Source organism: Conger conger, chromosome 18 (assembly GCF_963514075.1).
Source record: "Conger conger chromosome 18, fConCon1.1, whole genome shotgun sequence".
NCBI lineage: Eukaryota > Metazoa > Chordata > Actinopteri > Anguilliformes > Congridae > Conger > Conger conger.
In genome coordinates, this window is record NC_083777.1 from 18771543 (window position 1) to 18777542 (window position 6000).

Sequence of the window (6000 nt, forward strand, 5' to 3'; positions counted from 1 at the left end):
CCCTGATCTCTGCTGTCCACAACTGTGTGAAGTCTAGACCTCTGGCCTCGACTCAGCACCTGCCTCTGCCCCCCACACTTCCCCAAACACACACGTGGATGAAAGGGTTCCGTGGGTAAACACCGTGATGTGTATGGGTCATGGAGAGACCCCTGTACACAGTGCAGGGTGGGCAGGGGAGGGGTATGGGACAGTCAGACAACACCTGGACAGGACTGATTTATTTGTGGTGCTCCTAACAGACCCAACCGGTGTGTATTTCTGTCTGTCGCCAGCCAGTTTGAGCTGTAGTAAGAGCAGCATCACTTGCCAGCGAAGGTGAAAAGTCCATCAGAAAGTTTCTTCCACCCCTTAACTCAGCCAGCTGATTTTACGAATTAGTTCTACCTCCTGAATGAAGAATTCTCTTAATGAACAAATCCAGGCAGTTGGAACAAACTTTCACTTTCTGAAACTGGATTTTCCACCACTGCTTGCCAGTTTTAAGGTACTCTCACCTTGGGATTTTCACTTTAAAATGTACCACTGGGAAGGCAACAACAAAGTGCATGTGTGCTTTCTGTAGGTGGCACCACTCTGTAGGTGACACTGCCATTCAGTCGCCAGAATAGGAACGCTTCTGTTCCTGTCTGCTGTGGTTTCTCCCACCCCTGTCCTGTCAGCCAGACGTTTGTTCAAGAAGGTGTTAATTAACTTTCCATGTGACTGAGTGAGGGTGTGTGCCTGAGAGACAGCTCCATCCAATACCATTGTTCATTTTCTTGCAGTTTGTTTTTTGCAGGTTTAAAATAATGAGACTGTTGACACATAGTTGAATGCAGGTGTGTGAAAATAGTGGTTCCAGAGCCCAGGAGTCTTGACAGACTGCTTGATTTTGCTCCTATGTAAGAGTGTGTGAGTGAATGGTGTGTGGCCACCATAATGGATTGGATGCTTGTTCATGGTGTATTACAGCCTCTCACCCAAAGCATGCTGGAAAAGGCTCCGGCACTCCCTGTGAACCTGACCAGGAATAAGCAGGTTAGATAATGGATCTATGGATGGAATATTTATCCCTGATTAATCTTTAACTGAACTAAGAATATATTCCATCCATCCATCCATCCATCCATTATCTGAACCCGCTTATCCTGATCAGGGTCGCAGGGGGGCTGGAGCCTATCCCAGCATACATTGGGCGAAAGGCAGGAATACACCCTGGACAAGTCACCGGACAGGGCACACGCACCATTCACTCACACACTCACACCTACGGGCAATTTAGACTCTCCAATCGGCCTAACCTGCATGTCTTTGGACTGTGGGAGGAAACCCACGCAGACACAGGGAGAACATGCAAACTCCGCACAGAGAGGCCCCGGCCGACGGGGATTCGAACCCACAACCTCCTTGCTGTGAGGCGGCAGTGCTACCCACTGCACCATCCGCCAGAATATATTCCACAAAATGATATCTGCTTACTTCAGGATACATCATGGAATATCACTAAATACAAAGCAAGGAATCATTTTATAGCTGTAAAACATGCCCATATGCTTCTCTTTTGTCTGATGGTCATTCTGCTTCTACATCCATCAATGTTGCATGTCTGTCACAAGATTAATGATTTTTTTTAGGGTGAAAGATGACGGCATCAGAAATAAAATCAACTGCTGGTAGCCTGTCATATTTATTGTAGATCCATCTAAAAACAAGTTATACGTGCAATACATTTCAATATGAACAGGACATAAGGTAGGCCCAGTCACTCAATGGCAACAATATAACACAAACTTAATATGAGCTTTGTATCAAGAGAGTGAAATGGATGAAATGCATGTCAGATTGTTGTTAAGGTGTACATCATTTGAGCTTTACTGTAAATAACATTAAGGGTTATTAACTCATCGAATGGCTTCACCAGCCTTGCGTAATTCAACACCCAATCAGGGTCAGGGAACTTTGTTGTTATGTACAGAGCCAGCACACCTGTCCATCACTCAGTGCTCTCTCAGCCTTGGAAATTTCTCTTAATTTTCACTGTGAGGCAAAAAAAGACCCAGTGTAGTTCTCCTCAATACAGCTTCTGTCTATTAATCAGAAGAGCTGACACATAGTTTTGACAGGCCTGCAGGCACAGAGCAGTGCCTGACATATTTACCTTCAATCCCCATTCACCACGCCCTCCCCACCTTTGTTTTCATTCCCGGCGGCCAACACCTCTCGTTTCTGCTTATCTCTCCTTTCAAAGCCTGCTTTTCCCTGACAGGTACCCCCTCTCCCTTTACCCCGACCCCCCACCACCACCAGGAATACAAGAAGTCTTAAAAGAATCAATCCCGGGAAAGGGGAGAGTCTTCGGCAGGGCACACCTGTGCCCCGTTCTGGCCAAACAAAAGTCCTGCGGAGGGGTCACGGGCCCCCATGTTCGTTTGTTTTTCTTGGCATAATTTTGTCTCGCGGCGGCTTTTGTGGCGGGGGAGAAGCGAACTATCCTACTGTTGTACGGAGTGCTCCAAATACAGGCAACGGGCTGGCCTTGGAGATAGTACATTCTGACAGGGAAGACTCGCACTGCAAGACCTGCACTGAAACACTTGGGGTAGCGGGTGGGGGGTGTTTGGCTGGAACTCTCTGAAGAAAAAAAAAAAAAAAATCTATCTGCCAGAGGTGGAGAATGAAAAGGCAACAGAATTTTGGTGACCGAGGCATTTCTGGGCCCCGTTCAGTGAAAAATAATGTCGTAATTTGTCATTGTTAGCACAACCTTTGGCGCTGACATCTTTTGGTAGCCGAAGCAGAGGGTCTGCTGGATTTTATCCGGTGGTTGATGGGTGCCTCACTGTCTTTCCCTCGACAGGGCCTTCGATCATGTCCGCCTGCCCACTCAGACCCTTGCTGGGGGAGAGAGACAGTATGGCGCCCCGTTCCTCTGTATATGTTAACCCCAGACACACCGTCCCCTTGGTAAGGAGGCCGAGGCAGGGCCAGCAAGCCCAAAGATCAGGATGCGGAATCCCGCCATCCACATTACAGCCCATGGAAGCTTCCAGAACCTCTCTGTCTAAATAATGCATGACAGAGTGGGGCTCCCCAACTACATTAGTGGCCTCCCCGCTCTTATCTCAGCAAGACTCGCGCAAATAAACTGTCTGAACAGAAAACAGGGGGGCCTGTGCGTCATCTGCAAGATAATCTCCAGCTTTAAGCCCAGCAAAATTCTGCTCCCTTCTGAAAACCAACAACTCCTTTTTAATGCATCACCGTGCGGCCTAACGCGGTCTTGAGTGACTTGTTTTAAAATACATTTATCTGTAGAATCAGAATAGGAGTTCCTGGGTCTCCCTGCTTTCACAGCCCCCACTGCCTCGTGTAGCATAAATAAACATGGGTTAAAAATGGTGTGCAAACCGAGACATCATATATTTTATCCTTATCACAAATAACAAGACATGCCTTGTTCTGTTTGGACAGCTATGATTAGTTTTGTGTGTATGTGTGGGTAAGGCCAGCCTAAGCTTGCAATATTCCAAGGTCACCCCAAATACCCTCTCACACAGGCACCCACCAAATCGACAGCACATTAATACTGCTGTCCACTCAGTCAGTGGGTGTAGAAAAATAATAAAAACACCAAGCTCTGTGCAAACACGCCAGGAGTGACTGACACCACACCCTGCAGGATTTTGTGTTTTGGAAACTCAAGCCCCAGGTCACAGGCATGTATGGTGCGTGCACCTGTGATTGTGGGACCAACAGCCAGATGAGAAGTCCTGTGGGGGTGGGACAGGGTACCAAAGAAAAGAAAGAAAATGTGGCTCAGACAACCTTGACTGGCAGACTACCTTGACTACTACTTGACTCAACATTTATTTCAAATATCTTTTTTACTGACTAATCAGGAATGACTGGTTCTCAGAACATACATATCTCTGGGGTTCACTACTAGTATTTTGTGACCTGCTATCAACTGTCAAAAGAGGGCAAAAACGTGCTCTACCCCAGGTTAGTACAATATCAATAAATCAGTAAAATCTCATCCCTGCAGATACAAGATGGATGAGGTGCTTGCCAGGCCTTGTTCTTTACTCTGACTGTGACACCTTCTCTGGTTAACACTGCTCTCCCACACTCCTCTTCAGGAGGTGCTTCTGGATGGAGTTGTAGAGCACTGCACCCCCCGTCCCCTCATCCCACACCGCCCCCAGTGGGGGAGGAACCATGATGGGGGTGAACGTCTCTGACTGCCTGTCGCTGTTCGTTAACCCCACCCTGTGGACGCCGGCTCATTTTTTTGGCATGGTCCCCACATTCAGCAGGCTAGGCACAGCTAGAAGAGCTGAGAGGAGGGGTGGGGAAAACTTTTAGGCATATGTTTTTTTATGACGAGAATCAAGTATCAATAATTACTGTTTTTCAGATTCTAAATGTGTCAGTCAGAGGTGTAACCACACACAGCTCCTGTGCTCTTTCACAGCTTACATTAGGAGGGAATGTTCTGAAAAAAAATCCAAGTAATGGTGGCCCCTGATGAAGCTTCACAGCTCTGCGTGTTCTTTGGCAGATGTTGTTATGCTTTCCTACCCTACTTGTTGTCTCCTGAAATGCTAGTGAAATGCAGCAAACCTGGAAGTCAGCGGAGCCCAGCCGATATAAGGTCATCAGTGCGTGGGAAAAGGGCAGCTGATTTTCCCACGGTCATTGGCCAATGTCACTGCTATCCTTTTGCTATTGTTTGTGTAAAAGTAAAATGTTTTTACCTGACCAAGCTGATCTTATCTTCTGTTTACTGCACTTTTTTCCAGTTAGCGGAAGTGCTCTGGAACACTTACACTTCTCTTTGATTTTACATCACTAAGCAGATGAGCAGAATCCCAGTCCAGCTGGGTGAGGTGAGGAACTGGCTTGCTCTGCCAAGTCACTATTTGCTGTGCCTTTGGTGACAGTAGTTTTCAGTCTGTTCTTTCTAAAAAATCTTTTTTAGAAAGGAGATAAAATATTTGATAAAATATTGTTTCTAGGCAGTTTTTGTATATTATGTTTCTTTTAGGCATTTACTGAGTCCAGACGGTGTGAGATGTATGTAATAGACAGACACAGAGAGCCATTGCATTTCTGTGGTTACCACTATCATGCATATACAACAAGCAAACCCATGATTATGAAGTTGTAATAATGAATCCTATTGCATTGAAATGCATTCACAATTCTGTGTAAAACAGTGATGGAGTTGGATTTCCCTGGTAGTGTATGTAGCTGAATCTCTTGTTCTTCAATCAGCAATGTGTCAAAATTATGCTGCTCCATGTTGTCCAGCAGGAGTGTGTGATTGGCCTGTCATTCAACAGGCCATTGCCTCATAGCCACTGATCAGTAAGGCTCTAGCGACCTGTGGTCTGTACAGTTCAGCTGGTGGACCGCAGATCGAAGTGCTTGACACATTTGGAGGCATCTGCCCTCCAGAGTTGATGGGGGCATTGCGTGACCGGGAAGCCTACTGTACACCAAACACAAACTGTGCCATTTCCATGCCATGAGCTCAAGGTGAATTGCTGAAATGAGGAATTTGTCTCTAACAACTTATGTTTAATACAACCTCTATGTTACACTTTCCTGTGAATTTAGTGCAATATCTTCTGTTATACCATCAATCACTTATCCAAAGCAACTTACAAAAGGAGTTATTGGTCATAAAGTAATTCTGCATGGCTTTATTTATATTTTCTTATAATTTTATATTTATTTATGAACTATTTTTGTGTTGCAGATATGATATGGATAGACTTTGTGTTCAACATGCACTAATTTGTATCTTAGGCCTGGTATTTTTGTTTAAAAAGTGCTTCTTTCCAAAATGCAGATGGCTACTGTAACTGATATCTCTTCATTTGCTTATTTCTGCCCTTTCATGTTGGCCTTCATGCTTAACCCTTTCATGGATTTTAAACGCAGCAAACCTCTTGCAGCTTTAGGTAAATTATAAGTCCAATAGGGACAATACATACTCTATCACAGTTAAAA